General features: G+C 31.8%; 1 protein-coding gene across 1 annotated transcript in view; it reads left to right on the top strand.

Annotated features, from left to right (window-relative positions):
* Positions 1-782: 782 nt before the first annotated feature.
* LOC123659561 overlaps positions 783-21884 on the top strand; it is a 62295-nt gene continuing 41193 nt past the window's right edge. The window contains exons 1-2 of the mRNA XM_045594769.1: positions 783-1342; positions 11779-11819. The gene's annotated coding sequence lies outside the window, so the exon portion shown is untranslated. The remainder of the gene's footprint in view (positions 1343-11778; positions 11820-21884) is intronic.

Below are 21884 nucleotides of genomic sequence, written 5' to 3'. Positions count from 1 at the left end.
TAAATGTAAGTACGTTTAGATCGAAACACGGAAGTGGGATTATGACTTAATTATTAAACTACGCATGGTAACATTGAAATGACGTTACTAAGGTCAATAAACTACACATTTGTGGGCTCATTATAATTTCATAATTCGCCAACAAATCTTAAACTTATTTCAATACAAAAGTACTTAAGAGTAAAAAAAATTTAGCATTTTCAAGAATCAGTAACATTATTAGATTAACGATCAGACTATTTCTAGAATAAAACCAAAGCGGTCTTGGATTCACAAAATTTTCAGACAGTATTCTACAAACTGAACGACGCATTTAGGTAATATATCGCACCTTCGGTGCAACAAAGTCACAATAGCTCATTTCTTAATTTTACAGGAAAGGACTTTTAATTATTTTTTTTGCATTCTTTTCCTCGTTTCTGGATTACTATTTATGGTAGGTTTGAAATCTTTATAAAACTAATAGTTTACTTTCTTTGCTATAGTTTAAAAATCTTATATTGAATTATCAAAAAGTCCTAATAAAAGACATGGCAAAAAAAGTGTCCTGAATTGTGACTGTTGCACCGAAGGTGCGATATATAAAAAATACGGTTAGAAATTGACGTACTTTTAATGTATGTTATTCAGATTTAAGCAAAACTATTTGTATAATGTAGATTACAATTAAATATTCGTCTGCCTCATCTTTAGTGCTAATGGCTTGCAAATTTCAATGGTGCCAAACGAAGACAAATGATTTCGTCAATTTCTCGTAGAAACGATATTAAAGCTTTAGTTTTTGTATGGTAACACTGTAACTGCCAGTTGTCATTTTACTTTTGAGATCTATGGTTGGAAAACTGGTTTATGGTTTAGTTTCCAGTTGTCGATAGACTCGTAATGTAGTGGTTTGCATACACGGTTTGGTGCGATAACTGTACTTATTTAATCGAAAAGCGTTAACTACATTAAATAAATTCTCTGGTTTAAGTTGTATTACCGCCATGTGTTTTCCAGTCTCATCTGAAGGTTAATGTTGTGCCGTATTATTGTCGATAATTTGACGTCGATTGACATATTATCGTTTCGCAAGTAGTTTCCACGGAGGTGTTTTATTTGTGTACGCTTTTGTGGAAAACATCCGCCAGGTGAAATATATGTGATTTATGTGAAGTGTTTGTGATTTTAGAGATATTATAATATATGATATAGATGTCTCACCACCGATACTAGTATATCGAGGTGGCTCAGTGTTATAATTGTGAAAGTAAATTTTGGGCTATTGAATGTTGTTTGCTGATCTTGCGTCGTGTGAAAAATGCTAGGACGTCGTTTGTGCCACAACAGTTATTCTTTGAAGGTATGCCACAGTTTAGTAAACGTTACAAATTTCATTTAATTATGTAAACTTTTTACATGTCAAGTAAATGTGTTTATAAACTTTTTTTACATGTCAAAAAATATGTAAAGAAAAAAAAAAACTTAAAATAAAGTTGAATAAGTACGTAATTTTCTAACAAGACAAACTTCAGTTTTTACACGCTTATTATTAGCATCGGCTGTATTTTTGTATGTTTGTAACTGACTCCTTTGGAATTTTCATTTTGACCCACTTCAAACGTTCAGATTTCATTTCAACTTGTAGACTAATCGAGGACCAATGATAATACACTAATTTGATAAGATTACTTATTCCTTTTTAGTTTGTTATTTATAAAAGCATGTTTTTTTAGTTTTTTTTTAAACTTAATTATTTAAATTGTAATTATATTTTTATTTGTATACTAAATAGCATCAATCATTTTAAAGATTTTGAAAACAGATAAAAAATGAAAAATAAGTTATTGTAACTTAAAGTATTAAGTGTTATTCCAACTTAAAGTATTCAAAACTATTATATTATATGGTACTAGCAATACCCGTGTGAATAATTTGCACTAAATAAGTAAATAATTGTGATTGCTCGCAAACGAAAAAAAAAAAACGGAACTCAATTACATCGACGAGTAATACAACGTAGATCAACGAAAAAATAGTCAAGTAACTATGCATTATCAAAGATTACTCAAAAAGTACTTATCAGATCTCGATAAAATTTAAATGTGACCACATGATAAACATCAGCTTTTGATTAAATTAAAAATTATCAAAATCGGTACACCCAGTTAAAAGTTATTGCGGATTTTCGAGAGTTTCCCTCGATTTCTCTAGGATTCCATCATCAGATCCTGGTTTTCTTATCATGGAAACAACAAAATAAAACAAAACAAGGGATATCCCCTTTCCAACAAAACAAGAATTATCAAAATCGGTACATCCAGTAGAAAGTTATGCGGTATAATACAACATAGGTTGACGAAAAAAGCGTCAAGTAAAAACGCATTATTAGATATAACTCGAAAAATACTTGTTAGATCTCAAATAAATTTAAATGGGACCAAACGACACACACCACCTTTCGATCAAAAGAAAATTTGTTGAAATTGCTCCACCCAGTCCAAAGTTCTGAAGTAACATACATTACAGTCGAATTGAGAACCTCCTCCTTTTTTAGAAGTCGGTTAAAAAATTACCAACCGTCAATCATGTTGACGTTGTTTCAAAGTTAAATCCATCATATATATAATTTTAATAATTAATTAATGTACAAAACAAAAGCAGTAATAAATTTTTTAGTTGTGAATGCTGGTAGAGCAAGCAATTATCTATAAAATGATATATAATTTATGTGGAGTAATTGTGAGATTTTTACTAAACAGGGAGGCAAACATCTTAATCTTAGCTTATTAATACATATTATGGTATTTAATTAGATATTGTTGCTTACATAGTAGTCTGTTACTACAAATTTTGTAAACCATATTTTTCTTGTTTGTGTAATTTTTTATAGTCTATAGTATACCTTTAATAATATCTAAAAAAAGAATATATAACTCATTGCAAAAATTTGAAGCTTTATTACAATAAAAACAAAAAAACAACAAATTATATTTCAAGTCATTATTTTTTGATAGTCATGATTGATATGATACAGGAAAATGTCAATAGGATTTCAATAATATTTTGCATAACACTTAAAATTTAACTAAAATGAGTTTAGTTCAGTTGTATATTAAATAAATTGGTACTAATAATTGGTTTATAAGAAACAAAAACTTGAATCTGCACCTCCGACTGACCGTGTTGGTGCTTTAGCCAATTAAGCTATGGAATGGATTCGATCCCTACTGGAACTGTCGATTTTTGATATGATATTAAAAATGGTTTAGAATTCCCTAATGTGTGGGTAACACAAAAATAAATATATATTTTTTTTTTTTTAAATGTTATTTTGGTATATGTATTATGTATACATCCATATGAATTTAGTAAAAAGCAGTTATTTTAATATTACAAACAGACACTCCAATTTGATTTATTTGTATAGATTAAAAAAAAAAAACGTAAGAAAACTAATAAATATGAAGTAATTTTTTTTGCCTATTCTGGAAAATAAACACTTTATACATATTTTGCTACTGTTATTAGATCATAATTAATTTTAACAATTATGACATTTTTAAGTCTATTATTGCAATTAATTTAAGAATGAATAATCAAATGTAATATTTAAATTGTTTTCAAAAGAATTAGTTAATTATTTAATTGTGGCTAAAGTGATCCAACTTTTTTTCAAATGAAAAGGTTTCAATTGAAATGAGTGGACAACAAACAATATTGAGTAAAGTTTCAAGTAGGGCACTTCAAAAGCTTTAGCTATGCAATTTTTTTTTAAATTGTTTATTTGAAGTAGATAAAGTAATAAGAAGCATTAAAACTTGGATGTAAGTATTTTATTCCTTACCTAGCGCAATCTGTAGTGTAGTATGTTGTACAAGATATATACCATAAAAATGTCTAAAGCATTTCAAAATTACAAATTATCTAAGAACTATAACGGATATAGGAGAACAGTTTTCAGAATAAAAAATAAGAAGTTTCTGGAATTTAAAAAAACGTGAAAACAGATAAAGAGCTATTTCATCTCAACCTATCACAGTCTACTGCTGGACATAGGCCTCCCGAAGTTTTGCGCCAAACATTCAGGTTTTCCGCAATCCTCCTCCAGCCACCACCGGCAATCTTACATAGATCTTCGGTCCAGGGAACACGCGGTCTCCACTCCAGGACACGTCTGCTCTAGCGCCCATTGATCCTGCGGCACAGGTGACCGGCCCACTGCCATTTCAACTTGGTAATTCTGTGGGCTATGTCGGTTACTTTCGTTATCTCGCGGATCCTGTCTTTGAGAGAGCCCCAAGCACAGACCGTTCCATTGGATTTTGAGCGACTTTAAACTTGTGGACTTGTCCCCTCGTCAGTGCTCACGTCTCCGCACCGTATGTTAAAACAGGCAGAACGCATTGTTCGAAGACTTTTGTCTTCAAGCATTGCGTAATTTTCGAAGTGAAGACTCGACGAAGCCTGCCAAATGCCGCCCAGCCCAACCGGATCCTCCTATCAGCTCCTTCTCGAAGTTGTTTCGGCCTAGGTGAATGGTGTGTCCTAGGCACACATAACCCTGAACAACTTCGACAAGAATACCGTCGACCGATACCGGTCTCAGTTTGACTTAGTTGTTAAACATAAGTGTCGTTTTGTCCAAATTCATACAAAGACCGTCTCGTTAGAATGACTTGTTTAGGCCGGCCAGCATTTGGTCTAGGTTAACCAACGTCTCTACAAAGATAACGATATCGTCGGCGAAACGAAGGTAAGAGATGTATTCGCCGTTGAAGTTGATGCCTCGTTCCTCCAATCCAAGGTCTTAAAGATATACTCCAGCGCAGTGGTAAAGTTTCGGTGATATTACATCTTCCTGTCTTACCCCGCGCCGGAGAAAAATGGGTCTTGTTTTCTGGTCTTTGATATGGACGGTTATCGGGAAGGGTAATTATTATCTCAATTATTGATTTCGGTATTGGTTATTGCACATTAAATGTTTATTATACGACTTTAGTGTGTATTTATCGGTCAGTTCTATAAAATCCTAATAGATGGCGGTTTGGCATCTAAGTTGCACAGATATCCGGTAGATGGCGCCGTATTTCTATTTATATATAAGTATAGAAATGGATTTTTGTCTGCATGTCCTTTATAGAATCGTAAACTATGAATTTGATCATGTCACGATCTTCAGCAAAGTGTTGTGCATGAGCCCACAAAGGTTTCTGAGTTGGTATGATCAAAAAAATAAAAATAAAAAATGTAGCAACGCGCGCAGGGTAGTATTTTAATAAATTATAATTACTGAGCCACAGTAACGCGTGGCTGGGTCAGCTAGTTCTAGATTAAAAATTTAATTTCATTTGTTTTTTTATTAATTATTTTATAAATTATATAAGATGAATTTGGACGAAACTTCATGGTTTTTTATTCTATTTTATATACATTTAGTTATAAATCAACCATTATCTTAATTGAATAATAAAATCGACAACTTTTTTAATTACCAGTCGATTTGACCGTGCGCGGTAGGATTACGAGTAGGTATATAAGAATTGTCAGGTTTAGTGTTAATAATTAAACTTGTGGAGGCCTATGTCCAGCAGTGGACTGCAATAGGCTGAAATGATGAATATCTAAATTATCTATACCTAACACTGTTTAAAAAAAGTTTTAATAAAAGCCTCGTCTGCTTGATAAAGTAATTGAACCCTGTTATAAGACTTCTTTGCATAGTATGAAAATTGCGTTCAAAATAAAATGTTATTAGAAAGTGGGATTTCAAGTAGAAGTTACTAAAATCGATCACTTTTTCTGTCATTGTTGCTGGTAATGCTTTCATTTTTAGCGGGTGCATTTTTTTTTTACTCAGAAAAACTTAAGTACATTAAAAATAATATTCTTAACTCTTTATGCAAGTGACCAAAGTCAGCAAGTTTGATTCTTAAATTAATTTTATTTAAGTAATCAAATAGTTACTAAAAATGTTTAAGATAACTATTATCTCTATAGGAGGTTAATACTGTTTTTGGCCTTCTATTCTTATGCCCCACTTACTAACTTAGAAGGTGATAAGCGTAATTTGCGAGGGATATTTTTAAAACAATTTTAATTTAGAGTGTGTATATGAGCAGTACTTATTTAAGCAATTTTTTCCGCATTCGAGCTGTTATAAATTTATGTTTAGAACTGGCCAGGACTTTGAGCGTTCGAATCGTTTAAGAAAGCAGTCGTTCCGCCGGCCGTTCGATTACTTTCACTATTTGCTCCTTGCAACTTTCGCCGATCGCTAAACGCGTCCGTGGACTTATCCGAATCAAATCGACTTTATAAATAAATACATCGCAGATCAATAACAGTGTACACAATAACACGTATACCGTAAGTGGAACGTATTTTATTCAAAGTTTCTTAGCTCGATATTAGCAAATATGTATTACGGCAATCTGTTGTGTGGGAACCAGACTTGTAAAACATGCACTTTAATGATTTTTTATTACGAATATTTCGTGTTGCCAATATAAATTAAGTATGTGTATATTTTTATTTATTAAATTAAACGCGAAAGGTTAAAACCTTCTGTATTAACTTACGATTCAAGAATATTTTTTTTTTACGAAATCATCTTTCACTTGATAATATGTAAAAAAAAATGATTTGATAATGAACCGTAATCCTTGTCTGATAAGTTATCAGGTTGACATTGTCACATTTCAGACTATCGCGTAGGTGTTTGAAACTAAAAATAAACAATTAATTAAGACGGTAGGTATTTTTACGTATGAAATCATACGATACCGAAATCTATTACTATTTTAATAAATGTCGACAAAAAATTTGATTACTAAACACTTGGTTTGTTTATTGTATAATATTTTTTTAACGTAGTTAGATACATCTTATCGCAAAAAAAGTGTTTGTGCGACACATGACGTTGAAATTTGATTTAGCTGATAGTATTTATAAATGTATGAAACAAATTATTAATTAGGAAACTGAGATAAAGTATAGAAACAAATAAAATGGTCTGGAAAAATTTAGAACCACCGGCTCTTTGATACTTTATTTAACGGCTGGTTTCAATAATCTATCTATCTCTGGTATTGCCTATTAGCGATAAAGTTTTGACTCAATTTGTATGAAGCTTATGTCAAAATTCTATCTCTTGTAAGCAAATTCAGAGATAGATTGAACATTGAAACTAACCGTAAGACATTGACAGGATGCCAGTAAGTTTTGAAAGGAATGATAATTACTTCCATTTTGATCATTTTCCAGATTTTCTGTAGTAACTTTATTTGCCGGTTTTCTGATTTCCAATAAGGGTGACGACAAACGAGCGTAATTTTGTAAGTTGCCAGTCAAGTAATTTCGGTTGCAGAAATTCTGCCTAGCAGAAATTCTGACTCATTTTGCGTCGCCATGTGGCACGAACTGGACGTCTATATGAAACCGAATGCAGCACACCCTAAAGCATAAGGTTAAATTTATCGCTGTACAAGAAAGTGATAAACACGACATGTTAAATATCATACAATTTAGCATGTAACTATTTTATAAGTAAATCTACATTTGGTATGTATTTTTTTGTCTTAGACAAAACAAAAGTGCGCAAGTTGTACCTCGTGGAAGCTATTCTGTTTAGGCTATTTATAGTATGACTATAACAGGTTGCTACGAGGTAAATTAGTTTAAGAATAAACGAGAAAAACTTATAAAATATTCATCTTGTATGTTGCATATTTATCCTTGAAATGTCTTGTCTTGAAAAACTGAGACCGAGAAATCAATGATGGGTGATTAAATTTTTTATTGTAATAAATACGGTTTTCATTTGTCGTATTTCATTCTACATATATCTTGCATTAATACTTATTATTGATTTCTGAATGCGAGTTTTTAATTTGATAGTGTCTACATCCTACTTCACTCGCTTCAGCCTGTAATATCCCGCTGCTCGGCATAGGCCTCTTGTAGGAGAAGGATCAGAGCTTAATCCACTACGCTGCTCCAATGCGGGGTGGTGGATATATTCCCTACTATGAGTAGCGGTCGCTATCACCTACTTCACTCTTAGGTGTGAAATTATTAAATATACAGACGTTACGTATTTTTGCATTGATAATGTTCTTTGATGTGTATATGAGATAATACTTAGATACTTCTCTGGTAACTGATAACCAGTTTTATCTCAACTAATAAAGTTAAAAATAAGTTACACCTGTAGGATTCATAGGTTCTGAATAGAAATTCCATTATGGAACTAAACTATACCAAAAAAATATCTGTTGTATATTTTTATACGTCAGATACAAATATACTTGTTTGTTGCATTTTAGTGAGTTTAGCAACTTTTAAATGAAGTCGAGTTTTTATTTATTTTTTACAATCGTTTTTACGAAATCGATGTGTTTTACAATACTACAACTAGGTATTTCAACTTTTCTCTTTTTTATTTGTTATTTAACGATTTACTGCGTAATAAATTTAAAGATTGCGTAAATTACGCAGGTGAACAGTAAAATGGTAGCTTGAAAACATATAAACTCTTGCTACTCCTTAGTATAATATAATATACACTAGCTGACCCCGAAAACGTTGTTTTGCCATATATGTTATTAACCCCCATAACCTCTCATATAACTTAGGGGTATAAAAAATAGATGTTGGCCGATTTTCAGACCTACTCGATATGCACACAAAATTCCATAAAAATCAGTCCAGCCGTTTCGGAGGAGTACGATAACTAACACAGTGACACGAGAATTTTATATATAAGATATTTAATTAAAAATATTTGTTAAATGTTAAAATTGTATACAATCATCGTCTCGACGCTCGTGAAATGAAATATTACGGATGAAATATTATCGCAACTTTTAGCAATTCACTATCGAGCTTATAACAAATATTGAATCCATGAATACATAAATATTATTTAATTTGACCTTACAAAGGCCGCACCCGGGAAATATATATTTTTTATATATAAGTAATATATATTATCCTTTATTAGGTATATTGGATCAGATGTTATTTTTTTTTGTTGCGTTGTATGTTTTTTTTTAATCCAAATTCAAAAAAGGTGAAGGTTCTCAACTGGATTGTATTTTTAACCGACTTCCAAAAAAGGAGGAGGTTCTCAATTCGACTGTATTTTTTTTTTTTGTATGTATGTTACTTCAGAACTTTTGACTGGGTGGACCGATTTCGACAATTTTTTTTTAATCGAAAGGTGGCGTGTGTCATTTGGTCCCATTTAAATTTATTTGAGATCTAATGACTATTTTTCGAGTTATATCTAATAATGCGTTTTTACTTGACGCTTTTTTCGTCGACCTACGTTGTATTATACCGCAAAACTTTCTACTGGATGTACCGATTTTGATAATTCTTTTTTTGTTGGAAAGAAAATATCCCTAGTTTGGTACCATGGAAACCAGGTAAGCCCATCTTAACCATCTTATATAAGGAAACCAGGATCTGATGATGGGATCCCAGAGAAATCGAGGGAAACTCTCGAAAATCCGCAATAACTTTTTACTGGATTTACCGATTTTGATAATTTTATAATTTTGATAATTTATGTTTATCATGTGGTCACATATAAATTTTATCGAGATCTGATAACTACTTTTTGAGTAATCTTCGATAACGCGTAGTTTACTTGACTATTTTTTCGTCCATCTACGTTGTATTACTTTTTGATGTAATTGAAGTCGGGTTTTTTCGTTTGCGAGCAAACACAATTATTACGTGTGTTATCTCATAAAATTTTACGTGGTCTAATTTTGATAATTTGTGTCATATTCGAAAGCGGCGCTGGTCTGCGGTCCTGTTTTTTTTTTTGTTTGAGAATAAACGCAATTATTATTATTTTCTTTTGAAATGGTAAATATACTAATTCTCTTCCTTCTACGCTGTTTACAGCATCTCTTCTTTTAGAAGTAACGTAATTGAGGGTAGGTAATTTTAGCTACGTACTTTTTTTTTTATACAACTAGGTCGGCAAACAAGCGTACGGTTCATCCGAAGGCAACCCATTACCGTAGCTTATAAGACGCCTGCAACACTAGAAGCATTGCAAGCGTGTTGCCGACCCTCTCCCTAATTTCCTCAGGAGCTCTGGTCACCATACCATAGAAACACAACAAACTGCTTGAAATCATTTTTACTTAGCTATGATCTTTTTTAAGGTCAAGGTACTTCCCCAGTCGGCCTGTTCCAGATTTTGAGCAGGATATTTCCTGCTGTGCCTTATTATTATCATTTAATTTGTAGTGTTTGTAGTGACTAACTTATTTTTGCTCCAGGGTGTCTGGGTATGATTCCCGCCACAAGTTTGGGTGTAATATGAACAGAAATATTTATATATGTTTTGTTCATATGTACGTTTACTCTAAAAAAGTATCTATATCAGCTGCCTGTTACTTGAACAAAGGCATTTAAGTTGTCTATTTTTAGGAGCAGACGACTGCACGATAATGTACTTAAATCATATTTATGATGTATTTTCAATTGTAGAAAATCGCTAACTGTGGAATTTTTCGTTAGAAATTTGCTATAGTTACAATAAATGTTGTTACGTCATTATTAGGAAATCACGTTTATATTGACATTAATTAATAGAAAACATTTCTAGTTTCACAAAACTGGTAGTCGTCACTAAGTTTTGAGTCTTATGTAATTCAGTCAGATATTATAATTAGCTATTTAGACGTAGAATTATAGGTATTCAGTATTATTTTGTATAATACGTTGGCACAGTTGGCAATGAGCCTGCTTTCTGCATCAGGGCTGTGCTTTCTATCTCCGCTTCTAGTTTGGGAGTCTTATTTATATTTGTAGTATGTATGTTGTTAAAAATATTTGTATCAATCTACTATTATCTAAAACAGACATTAAATATTAATTTGTCATCAATTAATTGTCTATAAGGAGTGATTGCGAGATTTAAAAAAAGAAAAAAAATTTCAAAACGAAGGTCTTTATCAGTTCAACAGATGATAAATCTATCATGTCAACACTTTTTAACACTGACTGTACTTTTTTATATACATATATTAGCTCATAACTTTTGACTGGGGGGCCGATTTCGATTATTTTATTTTAATCGAAAAGTGCTGCGGTCATTAAATTTAAATGGGACCACCCATTTAAATTTAATTGACACCTGACAAGTAATTTTCGATTTGTATCTAATAATGCGTATTTACTTGACTATTTCTTTGTCTACCTTCGTTGTATTACTTGTCGATATAATTGAAGTCAGTTTGCGAGCAAACACAGCTATTTCACTTATACGGAACGTACCGCGATTGTCATTTTCAAAACTCTCCGTGTACTGGAGATGATATTATCTACGTAAGATGACCAGTGAAGGCTGGATGAGGATTGTGGAAAGCGGAATGTTTGGCGCGAACTTGGAGAGGCCTACGTCCAGGAGTGGACTGCGATAGGCTGATGTGATGATGATGATGATACTAGAGAGATAAAAAATATATTTTATAACTTACGTTATACGTATATATTGTGTATAAAGTAAACACATATAAACCAAAAAAGAAAAGTAATGTACATAACAACTGAAGATAATAACTTCTATGTTAAACAGGAAAATAAACAAATAAAAATTAAGTATCAATGACAGCTTTATAAAAACTGCTAGTTAGTATTTCTGTTATGTCGTTTTTATAAACATTTTTTTTTTTAATATCATATCAAAAAATCGACCGTTCCAGCGGGGATCAAACCTGCATCTTTTTTGCGTTTTTATAATCGTCGTTTATTAAATTTCTTTTTCTTTCGCAGGGGGATGAAGGAGCGACAATTCAGGACACAACCTCATAATGGTACGTTGATTCTTATATAAAACCCATTGCAACTAAATTTTTCTTTTTATGAATAATTAATTAATTATTTATTATTTTACATTTAATGCTTACTGGGCATAATTTCGTAATAATTTTTTTTCTATAGTATTAAATTCGCTATACAGATTTATGCGTTCGAAAAGTTGATTTAGCTAAATATTGTAAGTGACGCTGTATTCATTATTATCATGCACGATATTACTAATTTTGTACTGAAACACATTTTATATTTTATTTTTAAACAAGTAACTGCGCTGTTTCTTTCCGAGAAGAATTCTCTGCAAAATCTGCATTCCGAATCAGTCGTAGTACTGTTGTTCCACAATAAAACAATTACAGTTTTTAAACCAGAAGTCTTATCCATTATTCGATAAGTGAATTTTTGTAAAAGATGACAAGATAATAAATAAAAAATTATAATGTGAATACCGTAATTCCTTACATTTACTCATGCTTAAATTACCGTAATTCATTACATTGTCACCTGTATTGTCTAACTTTAAATTCTGTTTGTATAAAGACTATCTCTATAAAATTTTAATCTATAGAACTATTTCGGAGCCTTAAACAGTTTGTGCGTAAATTTTATTAATTAAATGTAAACGAACTGCGTGGATCGCTTTCCATGTTTGTTTTTTTTTTTTTTTTTAATCAAAAGGTCAAAACGGTGCCATGTGGTCCCGTTCAAATTTAATTGAGATCTGATAAGTACTTTTCGTACTATATCTAATAATACGTATTTATTTTATTGGATTATTCGTGGACCTACGTTGTATTATACCGCATTACTTTTCACTAGCTGTACCGATTTTGATGATTCTTACGTTATAATCGAAAGCTGATGCTTGTCTTGGGGTCCCATTTAAATATGATCGAGATCTGATGACAACTTTTTGAGTATCTTTGATAACGCGTGTTTACTTGAGTTTTTGTCTACCTACTTTGTATTACTTGATTTGTATTTTTTGTTTGCAAGCAAACACTATTATTTGTTATTCGATCGTGCCTATCTTAGCAGTACCTACACTAGTGTGATTCATAAATCAATATTTTTTGTGGGGTAACTTGTTTACAGATACGTATAAATTATAACTGTTAGTTATGAAATAACATTTTTAACTATAACGCAAGATTTATAACAGTAAAACAGTTAATATAAACGTCAACCATTCTGACAACCGACACAAGAGACAAGCGTTACTTAGCTGTCTAGGGTTTTCATATTTTTTTTTGAAAATGAAGCCTGTGCTTCGCGTTTGCTTTCAATTAAAGTGACGGGTGAGACTTACCCTTTTTATTAAAGATTTTATTTTAAAGTAAATGTAAACATTTATTTATTTCTTGTTTACATAAAGGTTTTAGTATTTCTTCAAATGTAAAAATATTTTTGGCGAAAAAAAAGATTTGAATTTAAAATGAGAATGCTATTAAAAAGGGAATTAAAGTGTTAAAGTACGATCACCTTAGATACACAATAAAACAAGACAGTATCTTTAAAAGAACAATTAAAAATAATAATCATTTATTCACTCGGTAACTTAAATCTTTTGATTATCAGCTTAAAGTAAATAGTAATTTTAATTATTGTTTGTCACAAAAATTAAAATTACTATTTACTTTAAAACGCCTCTTCCAATAACATTTGTTTTATATTTGACCAGCTTGATTCTGTATTATTAGTTTATTACCGTCACTACGAAACAAAATTAAAATTAAACTACTTTAAGGAAGCGTATGGTACCGATTTATAAATAAAACCTAGGGCTAATCCAATCGAAATACGTTTCAAACGAGCCGTGGGCGATCGTAAGCCCGGGAGTTATTCCGAGCTAATGCGAGAGACGATTTGTTGACATATGACGTCATTAACAAACATGGCAGAGGCTTGGCGCCATTCCTTTTTACGTGAGAATTAATAATCGATTATTTAGGTGCGATGACTCTTGTTTTCGTTAACGATGACACGTGTACTTTGAGAATAAATTGGATTCGAATTTTTTTTTTTCATTTAAACTGTTAAATGTTTATTTATTTATTTCTTACATTATAACAAACATTGCAGGCAGAACCCGATTCTTGAGACAGAAGAAAATATGCTTGTTAACCGACTTCCAAAAAAGGAGGAGGTTCTCAATTCGACTGTATTTTTTTTTTTTTATGTATGTTACATCAGAACTTTTGACCGGGTGGACCGATTTCGACAAATTTTGTTTTAATCGAAAGGTGGTGTGTGCCAATTGGTCTCATTTAAATTTATTTGAGATCTAAAAACTACTTTTCGAGTTATGTCTAATAATGCGTTTTTACTTGACGCTTTTTTCGTCGACCTACGTTGTATTATACCGCATAACTTTCTACTGGATGTACCGATTTTGATAATTATTTTTTCGTTGGAAAGGGGATATCTCTGGTTTGGTACCATGATAAGGAAACCAGGATCTGATGATGGAATCCCAGAGGAATCGAGGGAAACTCTTGAAAATCCGCAATAACTTTTTACTGGGTGTATCGATTTTGATAATTTTTAATTTAATCGAAAGCTGATGTTTATCATGTGGTCACATATAAATTTTATCGAGATCTGATAACTACTTCTTGAGTAATCTTTGATAACGCGTAGTTACTGGACTATTTTTTCGTCGATCTACGTTGTATTACTCTTCGATGTAATTAAAGTCGGTTTTTTTTCATTTGCGAGCAAACACAATTATATTATCTTGAATTCTATATTTTTAATTTTTTATGCACCTAATATGCTAACGCATATGATAGACTTTATTCTGGCCCTACTTAGAGTAGAATAAGATAGGTTGAAAAATGAAAATGTACAGAAAATGCTTATTTTTTTTTGAAGATACCGATGTTAAATGTAACAAGAAATAAAATTGATGGAGGCTTCATATTTTAGGTGTATGTATATGAAATGTCTGAGGTAAAAGTGTCGTGCGGATAGGTCGATGAGTCGACCACATAAACATATCACATAAAACGATGATTCACATTTTTGTGGTATGCGTTTGAAGAAAAAATAAGATTATGATGTTCCCGAGCACATTCCGAAGCACATATTGTATAAAAAGTTGATAAACAAACAACTTTAAGTCTCCATTTTAAATTGAGCTTTTTCGCTTATTTTAGACTTTTATACCTAAATTAACCTAACAGTTCAGCGGCCTCCTAATAGCGTGTCTGTATTATCCTAAAAGTTATAGCAACATAAAATGCCGTGAAACGAACTATAGCTTGATAAAATTTGAGTTGGTTTAGCGTAAAGTACCGCTTCACTTTGTTTATTTTGTTTATTGAAAGTTAAATTTTTGGCAGCTGGTCGCTTTCAAGTCGAAATTGAACTACATTTGCTAAAATTGAGTTTAGATGAGACGCCAGTCCCAAGAGATCGTTGTGATTGCTAACGTGGATACACATTGGAAAGTATGATAAGGTAGGTCATTTTAGAATCGGACAAACTAACTTCCGTTTTCGTAGTGTCTACTAATCAACTTGTCGAATATATTGAAAAATACTTTCGATTTCAATTAACTCTTTCTACCAATGCCTTTCTTTATTAAACTTGTTCTTGATATGACTCTGAAATTCGATATATTTCTGCAGCGCTGTTGTTTAAAACAAATAATTTCATTTCAATAGTTTGTTATAAAAATCTGTTGATAAGTATCATTTAAAATTTATTTTTGAAGAAAGTTTTACACACTCCTTATTTAGTCCTTTGCCCAAAGGTTGCCTGGAAGAGATCGCTGTATTAGCAATAAGGCCGCCTGTTGCAACTAATGCAAATTCTATTTTTATATATCATTCGTAATACTGTTAAAACCTTGTTTTGGTGTGCGAAAGTGTAAATAAATAAATAAATAAGTTTTATGTTCGAGTTTTAATGTGAGGGAAAGCTTTCGCTAGGCGAAAAAGGAGCCACACAAAAAAAACAGATTTACAATTCAAATAACTGTACCTTTTATATAATAGTCATATTTGATTACTAGCTACAAGTAAATTCCGATCTTGTAGGGTAAGTTATTCAGGTTGTGCAGGTTGCACTTTAAGAGATGTATTAAAAATAATTGCGTAAAGATACGTCGTGTCAAGTTGTCTCAAGCTCTGGAATGTTCCGTGGATCTTTGTTTTCTATGTTCTTGTTTTATTAATAATTTTAGTCTGGCCATTTTAAAGACGAAATGACTATTTTTATTAGGATACCACATGCTTTTAGATTATGGAATTATAAAAATGTTATTTTTTACGTTTTCTCTGATAAAGTGATAAATATAATGTCACGTAATGTAAACAATGACTGGTGTCTTTGATGCTTCAAATTCTAAAGCCAATTTTATTGTATTCGTAAAATCATATATAAACGTCATACTTTGTCTCACATATTTTTATATGATTACATCACCGCAAAGAAAAAAGGGTCGGTTAGAAAATCTTCAATATCTTCAAAAGTACCCGTTTTTACGTGGGGAAAATTCTTATGGATACCCCTCCAGCGCGAGGTCACCGAGGAGGCTATGTCAGACTTTTAGTGACCACAAACCACCACGTGTGAGCAGTCATCCGCCTGGGTGGGGCGAGATTGGGTCGCGCTAGCATTCGCCACCTCACCTCGGATCTTCAAAAGTACCTGACCTAGCTTTATGAAATAGACTAAATTAAAGAATATTTAAACGTGCTTTAAAAATGTTACAGATGTGTCGTTTTCACGAATTTAAGTACTTTGTGCAGCTCCGTGAGCTCGTAATACTTAGTGCAGTTATGCGATTTTGCATAAGGTTTTTGAGGCAATGTTATAGAACATTCCACCATTCCTTTATTAGCAATTCTTACACGTGGCGTGATTTTCGGCGTATTCGGGCTGCGTGTTAGCCACTCCTTGTATGTGATACCGAGTTTTTGATATATTATTATTTTTACCATAAAATTTCACCACATTTAAAATAAATAAATTGCATTAAAAGTATAAGTAATATAATAAGATTTTCTTATTAATTTAGTTGCAACAGGCTGTCTAAATCGTTATTCCAGGTAAACTGAGCAGATAACAGATAACATTTTTTTTTCAGTTTTACTATTATAAAATACAAAGTAAAAAAATTTTTGTTCGTTTTGAAACGTGTTCAGAAATCAATTTACACTTCTCAATGATTGTTACTTTGTCGTGTCGAACTGGTCGTGACAACGTATACTTTATTTATTTTAAACGTACTCTGTGATTGCATGACGTAATTGAACCAGTTATTGACTTGTTAGTTTGCCAATTATTTCACTATCTACAAGTCTCTAGAAAAAATGTAGAAATTATTCACAGAACGTGTCGTTTGAGAATTGATATATTTTTTTTTACTTTAATTTTGTCAAATTTTGTTAAATACGATGAAACGCCTACATTCTTGTCCATAAAAATTCAAAAGGTAATATTTATATTTTCAAAATGTGGCTTCCATGTAATAGTAATGATATTAATAAATTATGAAAATTGACTAAAATGTATTCAGAACAAAAATATTTCTGTGGGTACCTTCATGGAAGGAAATAAATCATTTTGATGACAAATAAATACCTTTCTTCATAAGAAGTTGAAAATACTTTTGTTCAGTGCTTAATCAGCTTAATGTTTGAAATGTCTTACTATCCATTATCTATTGCCAAGTATATGATATAGAAGTCATTTGATATGAAACTTTTTGTTAACCTAAATTTCTTTTGGCACGTTTGGAAAAAATGATGAGAGTAAATATTTTCACACGCGCACGCGCCACGCACGCGCATACACACACACACACACACACGCACACAAACACACGCACACACGCACACACGCGCACACGCGCACACGCGCACACGCGCACACGCGCACACACGCACACACGCACCCACACGCACGCACACGCGAACACATACGCACACACACACGCACACACACAAACACACACACACACACACACATATACATATACCACAAAAACCCGACACCCTGAAGTTAGCTCGTCAACGAAGAAGAAGTTAGCAACGCGAAGTTAGCTAGCCAATAAAGTATAACTTCTTGCGTGGGTACATAAACAAACACACTTTTTTTTTTTAAATGAGCCACTGAGATTTGATAAACGAAAAAAGTTGTTAGTACTAGTAAAAATAAGATGAGAGGAAAAAACCGCCAGCATCGGATCGTGTCCTAGCAGTATAAGGCAGTCACACGACTGTCGATTTCCAGTTTTGTTTTATACTTCTTACTATTTTAAACGACTATGTACCTACCTCCTTGATATGTATTGCAATTATCCCATATTATTGAAGTAAAACTTCTTTGGCGCATGATGGTAAAATTTTGACGGATGAAACGGCAAATTTTTTGTCGATTACGCTGGAAAGGAAATCTAAAGCTTTAAATTTACAGCTAAAAATTAGTTTGCGAAAGAAGTTTCACTTCTAACACGTGTACTTTGTACGTACGCACTTTTTTTTTCATTATTCATTTTCAAACCATAAAATTTTCTACCGTGTTCATTGTTAATTAGTCTTTCTATACTTGACAATGACTTATATACTACTTTCTCACTTTTGACGACGCGTTAACGCAGCTGTCACAGCACTGGCTGTTGCGCTGACGCAACCGGGTTCGATCCCCGCTCACGATAAACATCTGTATTGGCCATATAGATGGTTATCGTGGTCTGGGCGCTTGTGCTTGTGTATTGTGTGTGTTTCTGGACCCCCGACACAGGAAATAATACTAGTGGGGGCCGTTAAGTGTGTAGGGTTTATTTACTATTTATTTTACTTTTCAAATGTTATATTATTACTTTTAAAACATGACTGAGTATTACGAACATAAATAACATAATTACGAATATTCTACGCATTAGCTGTTGTTATATTACTGAGTTTTTGGGACACGGAAAGAATATATAAATGTATTTAGCGAGTAAAGATTACTGCTTCATACCTACGCATTTCATTATATGAATTAGCGTTATATTTTTTTAGTTATTAATAAATAAAAGCGCACAAAATGGTTTCTAGTAGTACTAAAAGCGCACACAGACAAAAATGCCTAGACTTTGACAAACGTGTGGTCTATTCTATACCTACAATAAGCTTCAGTCGTGATCAAAAACACGACGGGTCGTTATTTTGAAGATCTTTTAATATTTAAAAAACGAAGCGTTTTTCTTACGTACCGTTAAGTTTAGAACATGTCTTGTACAAATAGCAACTTATCCGGCCTTACTTCTTTTATGGTAATACTGATAGTTAAATAATATCTTATAACAAATATGGCATAATATCATGGCACCTGTAGAAGCTATTAATTATCCTTAATAGTAAGCTAATAACACTTATTATTTTACAATACTTTATAACAAAATTAACGACAGTAATACTACATGTGTACATTCGACATGTTGTTTGCGGTTTTATTTCAGCTAGTATTATTTTCTTGCTGCTGTTCTTTAGTGAAAGTGAAGTGGGTTCTTTTATTAACTAATATTAACAAAGTGATTTTATCATTGTTGCTCTCTACCCCAGGATAGTTTCGGGATATAAAGCTATCTATGTACTATTCTGATGTCCTACTATCAAACTTTCTCCCAAATAGTTCAGTAGTTTTGCGTCAAAGAGTAGTTATCAAACATATGTAAAATATATTATGTACATTTCGATACTCACAAACTGTCGTATTTAATGACATAAGTACGATTTTTTTATAATATTTTACTTACTAACTATAGAAGAATTATTTACATCATTTAATAATTAAATAATTTATTAAATAACAACTGACGTCTTAAAATATCCTCTTTCAATATAAATCAAGATGAACGAAACAAATTTACTACGGTAAACATTAGTTCACTCAGAAATAAACTATTGGCCATACCGGAAATACATTAAATAGTGTATTTACGAAACTGTACAAATACTAATTAATTCTTTATTATTTATCTGACGTCATCGACGTGGTATTTCAGGTACATATGTTTACAGCCTTCGAATGTTAAGAAAAGTAGCAAGGTCATACTCCTGACTTATCGACAAAAATTTGGAACAATTTAAATCTTCTTAGACCGCATTTTCACTTATCATCAGTTGAAATAGTGGTCAAACGCAAGCCTATCATTGTATAAAAAAAAATCTATTTTCTTTCTCAGCATATACTGCGGATTGGCACAGTAGTGACAGGAACTGACTCTTGCGCTACCGGATTCGATTCTTTATCCGGTATATATTGGTCGATCGTGAGGTAGTAATAATGTATTTGTTTCCGAATCTTCAACACAGGCTTCTCATCCCACTAAAGGCTTATAATGGACGTTTTTTCTCTTTCATTGTGTCTTGAGCGCTTTACGCCGAAGCTACTGAATAATGAATGAATTTGAATGAAACTTGACACGATTAGAGTTCATACTACGCGATAGGATTTGACACACGTTGTATGCCAAAATTTACTTCGATTCCCTGAGGATTTGTGTATTATATTAAATTACTTTATTTCATTAGGTCTGACAGTTGAAATATGTAATGGCAAATGAAGTCACGTGTACAGTTAGTATTCAATATAAATGCAAAAATACTGATGCTTTTTTTGTGTATTTTCTTATGACTACAGCGATCGCTTTTTTACTATCATCCGCTGTAGTCATCTAACTTATGCTTTGCTATGAAGTTTTAATAGTCACCAGCAGTGGTTTTGTTCGATTATGCCACGGATGTTTTGAATTTGAAATAACGGATACGAATACAATATTAACAATATTACACAGTTTCATATATGAAAATATATATTTATACTAGCTGTGCTCGCGACTTCGTCCGCGTGAATTTAACAAAATAGGTATTTTTCAGTTCGCAGTGCTATAAAAAAAATTCTACAGTAAAAGTAGCCTAAGTTACTCCTTATTACATCAGCTCAAAATGGGTTCAGCTGTTTCAGAGATTAGCCGGAACAAACAGACAGACAGACAACAATTATAAAAAAAATTACACCAGGTAGGAACGAAGTTCCTTCGAATAGTATAGAAGCAACACAATTTGAAAAAAAAAATGTTGAATTTTATATATATTTTCTAGTTCTTGATTTTTTTTTTGTTGATTGGTTTTTAATTAAGTACATAAAAGTATTTAGGAAATTTAGTATTTTAGAAAATAACAAATACCGTAAAATAAAATAAATCAAACAAAATAATAATAGTAATAATAATAATTCAAACTATTAAGTGAAATAAAAAAACATATTATGTCTTTATTTATTTTTGTCGACAGTATCAGATCCACTTACGCATGTAAATATCCGAAATATATAATCTTGTAGTTCTTAGAGGTCATTTTGCTACACAGTGATGTATCGTGTATTTATTATCATAAAGTAATTTAAATTAAAACTAAAATATCCTGTTATTCATTTCATACAATCAATAAATTATACTATAATTACTTATTATTATTAATAAATTATACTATTTATAAATTATACTATTTTAATTTTTTAGCTCTTGAGAAAATAGTAAAATCTAAATAAATAATAATACGTATAAGGTTTTAGTTTCTTAGCTTTTTACTCAATATGCTACACACATTACTATAATGAAATAGTGAACATTGTGTAACGATTTTGTTTTATCTGGCGCCGTGTCTTGTCTGCCTTGTGTGTCATATCACGGGAAGGTACCGGGTAGATTTCATTAATTGTTCCAAATTTAATACCTGAGTCACTGCCCTTCTAAGCCAATATTATACCTATAAAGATGAACGATTTATGTTTTTAAATGTTAGAATAAACTCAAAAACTGTTAGATCGGTTTAAAAAAAAATGTTTACTAGAAGAGTGTTACGTTATCACGAGAGGCAGTGTTTTAGAAAGAGAAAACGGTACAGCTAAAATCGTGTTATCCTTGCGGGCATAGTCGCGAGCGGAAAGATAGATAATAATATAACGGAATATACCTAGTTGTCTAATTGAATTTTTAACAAATAACATTTTATGAGTTCCACGCTTTCAGTGATATGTATTCGTGCCTTTATTTATATAGTTAA

Source organism: Melitaea cinxia, chromosome 14 (assembly GCF_905220565.1).
Source record: "Melitaea cinxia chromosome 14, ilMelCinx1.1, whole genome shotgun sequence".
Taxonomy (NCBI): domain Eukaryota; kingdom Metazoa; phylum Arthropoda; class Insecta; order Lepidoptera; family Nymphalidae; genus Melitaea; species Melitaea cinxia.
This window is presented reverse-complemented; position numbering and strand designations above follow the sequence as displayed.